This window comes from Amblyomma mixtum, chromosome 5 (assembly GCF_055824585.1).
Source record: "Amblyomma mixtum isolate Tamu chromosome 5, ASM5582458v1, whole genome shotgun sequence".
NCBI lineage: Eukaryota > Metazoa > Arthropoda > Arachnida > Ixodida > Ixodidae > Amblyomma > Amblyomma mixtum.
The window spans coordinates 153,346,150-153,358,507 of record NC_143016.1 but is presented as its reverse complement, the minus strand read 5'-3'; the positions used below and the strand labels follow the sequence as shown (position 1 = coordinate 153,358,507).

At 42.8% G+C, this 12,358-nt stretch overlaps 1 long non-coding RNA gene across 2 annotated transcripts; it reads right to left on the bottom strand.

The window, feature by feature from the left end:
- Positions 1-417: 417 nt before the first annotated feature.
- LOC149344185 (uncharacterized) lies at positions 418-12,128 on the bottom strand. 2 transcript variants are annotated; one of them, XR_016283180.1, is made up of 4 exons: positions 11,672-12,128; positions 10,907-10,996; positions 6,963-7,015; positions 418-876 (listed from the first exon to the last, which is right to left on the bottom strand). It is a non-coding gene; the product is annotated as an uncharacterized LOC149344185 (long non-coding RNA). The 2 variants fall into 2 exon arrangements; XR_016283181.1 differs by lacking the exon at positions 6,963-7,015 and having other exon boundaries at positions 11,672-12,127.
- Positions 12,129-12,358: the final 230 nt, after the last annotated feature.

The following is a 12,358-nucleotide window of genomic DNA, read 5'->3' as shown; positions in this document are numbered from 1 at the left end:
TACACTGTAAAAAATAAAACACCTGTAAAGGAGTTTCCAGGTGTCTATAACTCGCACCCTTGCACCCGGCCCAGAAAGGAGTTTTGTGACTTGAATACATCTTTAAGGTGGGGTGTTTCAGGAAAGAACCAGCCCGAAAATGATAAAATTTGACCCAAAGGTGCTGAGGTGTATCACACACTTTACCACCGAGCCACAGGCGTTTTACGCTTCTTACACCCCTACACCCTTCAGGAAAAAAGCATGCAATGGGTTCATAATTTGTCCCCACTTTTATTACTTTTCTTAAGCGTTCTTTAAATTTACCATTATAATGCCTAAGTAATGCAATATACCTGTATTACTGGAGCTCTTCATAGCAGTAAACAGGCGGTGTGCACCTAAGAAAAACGTTTATTGACAAACAAATCACAAAACTGCAGAAATGTGGAAAATTTTTATTAGAACAAAACACATCCATAAAACAAGGCACAAGAAGCTTCTCCAATGAATTCCTTACTGCCATCCAAAGAACTAAAAATTTTAAGGTACAACAGCACCATACCTGCTTTTATTGGGCTTATGGTGCTGCAAGAATAAGGTTCCATAGCACTTACTCTACCTCCCAAATTTTTCAGAGCAAACAGAATGAAAAATTCATGCTTGTGCAGCCTTATATACCAGCCTGAAGAAGGCTTGAACTGTGACGCTAACTCCCAGGAATAAGCAAAAAGCAAACTTAAGGCAACTTATGCTGAACACCCATATTCCTGACATTATGGCGCAGTTGTGGAGTGAGCCGCAGTGGTAAGCCTGCTGAGTAGCCATCCTCCCTCGACGAACAGGTTCTCAGCCACGTCAGGATTGTCTTCGGTGAACAGCATACATGGTGCGAGTCTGCATTTTAGACAAAAACAGTAAAATATTTCATACCAGTTTACACTGTTCAATGTTGCTGATAAATTCCAACATATTGCTCATTAACAATGTGTTTTATTATGCATGCTAACGCTAACAGAAAGAAGAAAATCTGACCATGTGGCGAGCAAGCACCAGCTGTTATTTTTTGAAACATTCCAAAGAGGCCACTGTGGTTTAGAAAAAATAGCTCTAAACGGCATTATACAAACAATTTTTTAGCTAAAAAGCTAGATGTTATGAAATAGAACGAAGGTGGTCAGGTCGTGCAATTAATTCTGCACGAACTTCTACAAGCTAGTGCAAACCACTGGCCTGTATGGAGGGTAAACTGACTATAAAAGGCACAAAACACCATGACAACAAAGACGAAAATAGCGCACTTGAAAATGCTTTACAATAAACCGAACAACAAGTAATGTGCAAAATTCACTGTAACAACAGAAAGCACAGTATCTGATCAAAGTCAGCAACACAACCCCTTCCATGAGAGTGGTCAGCTGCAACTAATGCAAAGCATGCATTCATTAATATATCAAGCAAGTGACATCTTGACAGGCAGGCAACAGTGCTAAGTTACATATCTCCCATGTCTGCAGCCAGTAAACTCAAAAATCCATCAAGAAAGATTTGCACAAGGCCACTAAACTACAAGAAAAGGAGCTGGGCCAGTTGGTGCATGAATCTTTGCAAAACCACGCAGGATAACAGGACACAGACAAGACAGGTGCAGTGATAACTGAGGAATTTATTGTTTAGTTTGCAATGAATACAGAAAGCATCATCCAAATTACAAAGAAGGAAAGTCATGCAATCATCATTTTGTCAAATCTGTCGTGATTATTTATCCAGGTAGTCAATTTCTTTTTCCTTAGAGTTAGTGATGATGTGCTTAAACAGGTTGAACAATTCTTATGTACCATACACATCTCTTACATTTCCTCAGAATTTTACATTGTCGAAAGTGTGATACACACTCACAGTCCGATATGTGTCTTGGTAGCTTGCTACGATATCCTTTCTCAGTATTGCCGACATGTTGCATTACAAAAATGTTAACATGCTGACCTTATTTCCGAACACAGGACGCTCCGCGTGGCGGATAGATCTTGTAAACTAAGCCACTGTCGCATGTCGTGAATTTGTTTCTGTGCTTCGTCTTATGCTGGGCTGTTTTTGAAGCACCTTTACTAGGAGCATTGCATACTACATTCAGCTACTTTCTGTGAAAAAGCAAATGAAGACACTGCAAAGAACTTCCATAAACTGCAAAAGAAGGTCAAGCCAACAACTTGACCAAAGTAGGGCTGGTTGTGAAGAAGAGTGAGGGCCTATGCCTGAATGCCTTCTTTATGGCAAAAACACGGAACGATAACTGGCCTTTCAGAGTAATTGTCTCTGAACAAGGATCGTGGCAGCAACCCTTAGGGCAGTATCTGCAAGAATTGCTCTCCTAGCTCACCATGGAAGACCTTTTCCTGGTAAAGAAGCCAGAAGTGTCCGCATTCCTCTTGAACAGCCGTCCAGAAGGAGTGTCTTCTCATTGTCATCAAGGACTAACATTACACGCTGCCACATTCCACCTTGTTTGAGACGGTAAGAGAAGGCATTGGTTCAATGGGAGCAGCATGATTCCAGAACCAATGCAGAATTAATGCTGATAGATTCCTCGAGTTGCTAACCATCTGTTATTTTAGTTTAATTATCTGCACATACAGTGGCAAGGATTATGCACCAGTTCCTGTGTTGCACTAATTCTCATTGTCCTGCTAGCCTGTCAAGATAGCGAACTATTAAAAAGCTTTGCTTATCACCAATTTGATAATGACCTCCCAATTTTTGGACGACTTCCTAGTAATCCACAAGCTTCATAAACAAGGGCAACACAACGGCATTGTTCACATATTCAAGACCTTCTCCGAAGTCCTTGCTGGAGGTACAGCTTCTCGATTTATGGCTGCACATCAGAGGCCCATATGTACTGGTGTTATGTCCCACAGTTGTAAAAGACTGTTGCTACTGGCACACTAAAAAATGTCTCAAACGGATTGTGTATTGACTGTCAGTAGGAAAGCGTTGAGGCCCAACTGACATAGTTACCTGAAGCTGGTTTCCCGGATGACCTCGTCTGCAGCCCTGGCTTGAAGATAATGAAAAAAATTTGCTGATCCACCCCAACGAGGCTTCAGAAAGAACGGAAGTTAGCTGTGACGGCATATGTGCATGGTATCAGCCACGCGCAAGAGAAAGTGGTAAGGCGAGCTGGTGTGAACTTAGTAAACAAGGTGCCTAAGTCACTGTCGCATGCTGCGGATTTGACAGCCTTCTTTTATACCAGGCTGTCTTTGAAGCACCCTAGCTGGGCGTGTTGCATACTAAGTTCACACCAGCCTGCCTGACCACTTTCTTTAGTGCGTGGCTGATACCATGCACCTATGACCTTAATCACCGTGTTGCCCACTACCCTCCCGGCTTCCACGTACTCCCCTGGCTCCCTGCGCACCATGTGGGCCTGGGTGAGAAGCTGCTGCCTCGTTACGTGGGTCCTTACCGCGTCTTCTCTTCAGGCAACTGAGCAATGTGACCTATGAAATCACGTCCCTGCACTCCCGCACTGTTCCCCCGGCCCACTCCACAAAGCTCGTGCACGTCACCTGTCTTAAGCCCTACCATTCGCACCACCTTAGGGCGCCCAGGGGCTGTGCTTCCTTCCGCGAGGCGGAGGGGGTAGTGCTACAGTGCAAGTTGCAAGGCGAAGAGGACGTTGTTTTGACACTGGGCAGTTGACGACAACAGGCACGCTGCAGCTAGCGCTCGGAGTGACTTGGTTTGGGGTGCCTTCTGAGTGCAACCCGTCGCGCCTGCTGCTGAGCTAAACCCCATAGTAATATGCTATGACAGCTACGTTCCGTTCTTTCTGAAGCCTTTTACAGGTAGACAGGCAAATTTCTTTATCCTGAAGCCAAGGCTGCAGATGAGGTCATCTGGGAAATCAGCTTCAGGTAGCCATGTCAGGTGGGCCTCAAGGAATTCTTGCTGACGGTCAATACACGAGCTATTTAGGATATTTTTCAGTGCGCCAGTAGCAACAGCCTTTTTTTCGACCTTGGGAAGTAACGCAAGCACATATGGGTCTCTACAAAGTACAGCCATAGATCGGGAAGCTGTACCTCCAGTGGCATTTCTTTGGTCAGCTCAAAGTTAGCAAGAACTTTGGAGAAGGTCTTGAAGATGTCAACAATGACTTTGTGTTACCCTTGGTAATGAAGCTTGTGGGTTACTAAGAAGTCGTCCACAAATCGGAAGGTCATTATCAAACTGGCGCCATGCACAGCTTTTTAATAGTTGGCTATCTTTACAGGCTAGCTGCACAATGAGAATTAGTGCAACGCTGGAACTGGTGCATACTCCCTGCCACTGTATGCACACATCATTAAACTTTACATAGGTAGAACGGAAGTAGATGGTTAGCAACTCGAGGAATCTATCCGCATTAATTCTGCACAGGTTCTGGAATTGTACTGCTCCCACTGAATTAATGCCTTCTCTTATCGTCTCAAACAAGGCAGCATTTAGCAGCGTGCAGTCTAAGTCCTTGATCAGAATGAGATGACAACTCTTCTGTACAGCTGTTCGAGAGGAATGCGGACACTTCTGGCTTCTTCACCAGGAAGAGGTCTCCCACGGTGAACAAGGAGAGCAATTCTTGCAGATACTGCCCTAAGGGTTGCTGCCTTGATCCTTGTTCAGCGACAATTACTCTGAAAGGCCAGTTATTGTTCCGTGTTTTTGCAATAGCGAAGGCATTCAGGCATAGGCCATCACTTTTCGTCATAGCCAGCACTAATTTGGACAAGTTGTTGGCTTTACACAAGTTTTTAGGTTTCGTTCTTCCCTGTTTGGCGCTTAACCTTCTTTTGCAGCTTGCGGAAGTTCTTTGTGATGGATTCATTTGCTTTTTTTGCAGAAAGTAGCTGAACGTAGTATGCAACGCGCCCAGCAAAGGTGCTTCAAAAACAGCCCAACACAAGATGAAGCACCGAAACAAATTCACAGCATGCGACTGTGGCTTAGTTTACGAGATCCCTCTCTCATGCGGAGCGTCGTATGTTGGGAAATAAGGTCAGCATGTCAACATTTGTCTAATAGAACAAGTCGGCAATACTAAGACAGGATACAGTAGCAAACTAGCAAGACATGTGTCGAACTGTGAGTGCACCCCCCACTTTCGATGATGTAAAATTCTTAGGAAATATAATTAACAGCTCATGCCGAGATATTAGAGACGTGCATGACACATAAGAATTGTTCAACCTATGGAAGCACATCATCACTAACGCCAACGAAAAAAGAAATTGACTATCTGGATAAATAAGCCCAACAGATTTGACCAAATGATGATTCCATGACTTTCCTTCTTTTGTATTTTCGATCATATTTCCTGTATTTATAGTGAGCAAAGCGATAAATTCCTCAATTGTTAGTCAGCGCAGTACCTGTGTGTTCCTGTCAGTGCCCTGTTACCCTGCACGCTGCTTTGCCTAGACTAATATACTATCACACATTAAGAGATGAAGTCTACATCTGGAAAAAGACCACAAGGGGTTCCAAGCTGTTTCCTTTCTGGTTCGCGTTTCCTTTCTTAGAGGCATACATGCACCATGTAGTGAACAAAAGTACAAAGTAGATAAATAGAATTGATCATCTTGCAAATATCACTACTGTAAAATGGTGTTAACAAATGGCCACATTCATCCTTAGGACAGATCCGCATTTCATCTGTCATTACATATGAAACATGAAACTATGAAGCAGCCAGGTGAATGAATACATTTTTCCCAGAAATTTACCAAAGGTACACACAGTGATACCATTCCAGTGGATCAGTTGAGTATGCTGCTCAGGAGCAGCAGTATTCATATGGGGTGAATGCTAGCAGCAAAAAATATTGGCAATGCAATACAAGTTTGCATACAAGATGCGAAATAAACGGCATGATATGGAACCATTCCAATTATGCAAGCAGAAAAAATTGCATTCAACCTACACTGCAATATTAATTGAGCTACAAAAATATTATAAAGGCTTCTTCAAATCAGCGCACAGTTGGCATTTATATGCCATTGGGTCATTCCATGCCAACTGTTCCAGGCTTAGCACTGAATCTTCTATTTCTTTAAAAAAATTCATGGCTTATTGCATTACCTAGGCAAACATTATCCCAGCTTGTTTTAGGCGGAGTAATTTTTTCCCGTCGTGGCCGCCATTTCATGTTTGAAAGTGATAGCCAAACCTAACCTTGCAAAAAAATTTGTAAAAAGAAACGTTCTTACGCAGGACTATGAAGTTTCTGTTATATAAATTAAAGGTATTCCATATCCAATGCAGTAAATTGAACTTATTTTGTTTTAAATAAAACATGTTATAAGTACAAAATATAAAAATTTGAAATCTTTTATCAAATTTCATGTTCTCACAGTAGTTATTCTATTTTCTAAGCTGTCGAGAAGGCAAATGTGATAAAAATGTTTCAGAGAGCAAAACATGTAAGGCAAGACAGCGAAAGGATTCTAAAGTCGAGAGAATTTGCTTTTTGTGACATATTCAGTAGTCTACTACATAATGAGGTGATCTTAATTAAATTATGAAAGATAGAAATTTAAACAGCACCATTTAATGGCATTTATTTTTAGTTTATTTGGGGCTCTTTTTTTTTTTTTAAGCGAGAAAACAATCTTACAAGTTGAGTCCCTGCGTTCAACATCGACACTGCTCAGTGCTTCCTTTTCACTCCAGCACACTTTGCCACCAGCTGTAAATTACACAAAACCAGCACTCCGCTGCACGAATACAATGGTGTGCTGGTCTTCGATGCCAGCAGCTTCGGCAATAAAGAAATCTGCTGAAGGATAGATTTACAAAAAGTAAAAATGAAGGGGCCACATGGCAGAACGGCTCTCGTTCCTCGACACAGGGAAGCACTGTTTGTGGTATGACCAATCAGAGTTAAAACCTCTACTACCATGAAAATTACTTAAACTTTTCAGTGGAATGGACTTTTTCACCTGATCACATGGGAAGAGCGCTTATGACGGCATTGGTGGAAGTGTGAGGCCCCCTGCAGCAACAGAAAGCATTCAGAGGCCATAGAAAGGTTAAATACTGATCCTCTATAAGCTGTTTACATGGGCGGAGAAAACCATTAAGAGTGTCGTAGCTATCTGGGTGCTCCAACAAATGATTAAAGAAAACAAAGGTGAACTGACTAGGCGGTTTACAAGAGTGCTACCATTAAAATAAGCATTTTTCACCACATCAAGCCTTTTTTATCTCTCTCAATGGTGCACGCTGGACATAAGTCATGCTCGAGTTCAAACTGACAAAATGTGAGCGAACATGCCAGCAGACACGTCAAAACCGAAATTTGAGGAGCATCCACATGGAGCACCGTGCAGCGAAGCTTTGTGTCTCCTTGATGCCGGCTCTAGCGTGCACCGCAGTGTCGAGCAAGCAGCCAGCAATGCTGGGGTTGAAGGTAGAGACTCAAATTGCAAAATTATTTTCACGCCTAAAACGAAAATTGCTCCAATTAAAATTTTAGAAATGTCACAGCCATTAGAAAATAAATGAGGCCAACCTCACTGAGCCACTGGCGGCTGAATATGTCTCAAAAATATTTTTTTTCAGCTGACTGACATGCCTTGCATTTTTTCATCTCTGAAACACTTTTATCACATTCTTTGCCTTTTGGATAACCCAGAAAAATAGTTGAAATGACTGTTATGAGAACATAAATTGAATAAAAAATATCAATTTCCAATATTTTTGTACCTTCTTTCATGTTTTATACATGAGTCCAATTTATTGGATATAAAAGCACGTCCTTTACTTATATGAAAAAGTTTCAGTCATGCATAAAGTGTTTATTTTTAACAAGTTTTTTGTAAGACTTAGCTTTGCTATTGCTTGTAAACATAAGACTGTGGCCACAACACGAAACTTCTTTTTTTCTGCCAAGAACATGCTTTAAAAATCTTTGTCATGGTAATAAAATAAGCCATGATTTTTTTGTTTCTGTAGGAAATCAAGTGCAGTCGAGTACAAAAGTCTGGATAACGTGGCGTGGAATCACCTTATTCAGTATTGCACAGCAACACAATACACAGCCTACTTATCACCAGGCATATAGCAGCTTCCATATAGGTCAATAAATTGGCTGGGCTGTAAGAGGCTTCTGTAACACTAGAAAAATTACAATTACAAGTTACAAAGAGGACACCAATCTGAATCTTTACATTGTGCAGATGTATAACCGTGACACTGAGAACTCCCACTCCCCTACGCACTTGGATGGTGGTATTGTTCCTGCCAGTCTACCAAATATAGTCCCCGCAATATAATGAGTCTAGCATTTTGCCCTCTGTAGACGTGAGCAGGAAAGGAGACTTAATGCAGGTAATAACAAACATAAGCATCCTAAGAGTTTGGTAAGCTTGCAAAATTTAAGCTTGTTCGGTTCCAAAAATATGCAATAGCAACCTGAATGGTCATTCATTCAAACCATGCGAATGCAATGGGTAAAATGGCTCCACAGTGTAAAAGGTTACTTTCTTGAGCTAGTCGGTACATGTTTGTCAGCATGAAGGGCACAGCATGACTATAATGGTATGAAAGAACAAGACAGACTAGGCGCTGACTCAAGACTGACGATCTTAATTGCTGCCACACAATAAACAGGTGAAAAAAGAGCATAAACAACATTTTTTTTCGCGACAGTTTGCCAGCTTGCAAAACATGTGGCACTGCATTAAAGATTGACTGCGAAAGGCAAAAATGCTGGTGAATAAAAACAAAAAAAAAATGTTTAAAAATGTAGAAGAAACTGTTACCCTGCCGTCTAAGCTGCTGAGGTAGCCTATACTCCGTCTCACAAGATGTTTGCAGCACTACGAAAGGTAGAGCTCTCTCGTCCAATCAGGATGGCGCGCACTAAATTAGTGTGTTCCTACGCGCCTGTGGCTCAATCCACCTGATGTCCAGGTGGCTTCTTTCTACCTCTAGCAGGTGGCACTTGATGTCTTTTTATTCTATTTTGGTTTGTTTTTGGACAGGCGGACGCCCGTTCCAAAGGGACTAGCCCCACTTTTTTTTTTTGTCGCAACCTGTTCTGATCAGTCCCTCTGTTGTCGCGAAGCCACCTGCTTCGCCTGCTTGGGGAAATAGCGCACTGTCGATGTAGAGCACACAGGAGACACAACAGACTCGACCGACGCCATGTTGGAAAGTGGCAACGCATCACTACCTCGCAGCAGGCCTCCGCAGAGCTGTGTCCGTACGGGCTTTGTCTGGTAATATCACCAGTGATTGAAACACTCCCTACCATTTAAATATACCTGTCCAAACCATGTTTTTAGTTGCAATGCTTATTGTTTTGATTAATAGTCATACGCTCCTCAAATATTCGAGGGACTATTTTCTGCGTTTCTGCAGTCCTGATTGGACGAGAGAGCTCTACCTTCCGTAGTGCTGCAAACATCTTGTGAGACGAAGTATAGTTCTTTGCATCTGAGCACAACAGAATGTTTGCAGATGCATTTGTCTTGCTCCTGACGGATAAAACGCATCAACAACAATCTCCCGCGTGTGCTGGTCCTTATGCGTGTACAGTATGGTTGTACGGCTGAAAGCAGAGGTGCAGTTTTCACACGACAGCCAATATTTGACCATATTGCTTTCAGGAGGTGGTTTTAAGGGGCTCTTGTGTTCGCTCAGACATGTCCTGTTTGACTGATAGAGCACGTTCCGCGGGATAGCTCACTTCTGTGCGCCACATTTTTGGGGCACTTGTACATAAGAGAATTCTCGGTTCTTTTCGCATTCTGCAGGTGGCAACCCTTCACGGTTGACACTCTTGCGAAGACATTGCAATTTGCTTGGAGCAGAGAATACTACTCGCACACCAGGCCTAGCTCCTATTCTTTTCAAATTGTGAGACACTCGTGGAAAGGACGCGTTCACAAGCAGAAGTGCACAGGACTGTGTACTTCTCCTGCTTGTGAACACATACTTTTTGAGAGGAGGAGATTAAGACATTATGTGGTAGCGCACTTTTTATCACCAAATGCTAGTACCAAGTTCGCAGGGATATGGTAGCCGCAGCTGGCAAAGGACTGCCTTTGCCCTGCAGTGGGTGTAATCAGGATGATGATGATGACGAGAAAACTACGTTTAGCGACACTCAAACTGGTTTGCAATAACCCCATGCTGACAACGAACTAGCAAGGATGTACAAATAAATGAGGGCATGGTTAGGCTATGGTGGTGAAATAAAACGTACACTCGCCAAAAGATGGTTTATAAAAAAAAACTTAGTTTGACGTTTCGGGACCCGTACGGGTCCCTTGTTCACAATGAATGATGGACGGAATGGGCCGCTTCTTATATGCGCACTTGACAACGCAGTGAGTTGGCGTAGTTATCCGGGAGATTACCCTTCGTCCAGTTAATGACATGATCCGTGGTCTGTATATAAAAAGATTCTAAAAGCAGTCGTGACGATGTGGGTTTCATGGTACCTAATATTGCGGCGTTCTCCCAGTCAATGGTGTGGTTCTTTTCTTGAGCATGCTCTGCCAGCGGGTTCGATGAGGTGCGACATTTGTTGACGTCGTTTTTATGTTCTCTTAATCTTCTTCTGAAATCGCCTGATTCGCCAATGTATGATGCATCGCAGTTTTTGCAGGGGATTTTGTACACCACTCCGGGGAAGCGTACGGGTCCCAAAACGTCAAACTAAGTTTTTTTATAAACCATCTTTTGGCGAGTGTACGTTTTATTTCACCACTATGCCTCTCCCTCGCCAGACAGGATTCTATCGAACCCTTGATTATGGTTAGGCTATGTACCCTGTTTCATGAAGCAGCCTGATGAAGGAAAGAAGGGAAAATGGCCCAAAAAGGAACCTAGCATACAACATAAAAAGAAGCTTGCAGCAAGAACTAAAACACACCTTTGCTTCCATACTGCTCGTGAATATTTCCCAGCGGCAACAAGGTGCAAGCTGTGGCTGTGGACTCCCATGTAGATGTAGATGTTTCCCCTGCAGACATCCATTTAATACCATCACGATTAGAGGCCGCCAAAATTCAGAAATTAGGTTACTACGGCCAAACAATGAAGCTTTTAAAAACTTGAAAAAGCAAGCTAAATATACCTAGCTGGCACGGCACTGGATTCTTTAATCTGGATGCCGTTCTAAAAACAATTAAAAACCAAAATAGATAGCAGCGTCAACAAATTTATACAAAAACATGGCCTGATGCACAAACGATCAGTGGTCAGCGCCTGCAGCACACAAAATTGAAAGCTTATCTCAGACGTCACGCTGACGCAACGCATTTTACGCGCAGATACGGAATAGACCTTACGCACGGGCGGAAAAATTACCACGTGCAGATAAACCGTAGGACAAGGAATTTTACGAAATAGCGTCAAACGGCTTTAAATTTGACAGAACACACATACTAGAGCTCTTAAGTAGCATGAGGCAGTACTCTGCAACATTCGTTTCGTCAAAACAAAAACAGCTCTGAGTAGAATCATTCTCGGCGAACTCTGTTCAGTGCTGCTTCTCTTCCTGGATACATGGAAAGAGCTGCCTGTCTGCAGATCTTGGCACTTTGGTAGTAGAAGCGGCAAGTCTTGAGGCCACTCTTCCATAAAATATGCTTTGAATAATGCACACAAGCATGCATGAAGACATAGTATTGCTTACCATTCGAGGCAGGTGTGTAGTCGTGCCGAGCTGATGAAGTACGTCTCCAAGTCACGGCAACGCTAGTTTTTCATTAACGCCGACTTCAGGACGTTTCTACATTACAAAATGCATTCTGGTGCATAAACACGCGCACATTATAACTTCGCCCGTGATTTCTGATATCAAACCTTTAAAACGTGAGCGAGCGCCGGCCTTTCTGCCAATCTACAACAAAGAAACGCATTCGGCAGAGCCTCATAAGGGTGCTTCTGTTCCGATACGTGAGATACGAGTACTTGGACAGCAGTGAACGAACCTACGCACTACTCCAGTTATATATGCACAAAAAACACTTCAGTTCAACGCGGTACCTCGAAAAACGCGGTCGAAAACGCAGTTCACGTCAACTGCTGAAATCCGCACACCACGACCGACGCCACACAACAGGCAGGAAAAAATCAACAAAGGCCCGACGGTACCGATGGCCGCCTAGCGGCGGAAATGTAGTTTCACTTTCAGTTTTACTTTCAGTTTTGAATTCAGTTTATTGGGTTTTTTACAGTGCGTACGGAAGCTAGAATGTATTTGCAGCATCGGAACTGCATACGCAACGATTGCCAACCGTTACCAGTTACGGAAAATGCGAAGTGATTAAATTAGATATATTTCTTCGTATTCAAAAGTTACCATGAATTGGCCCCCTTG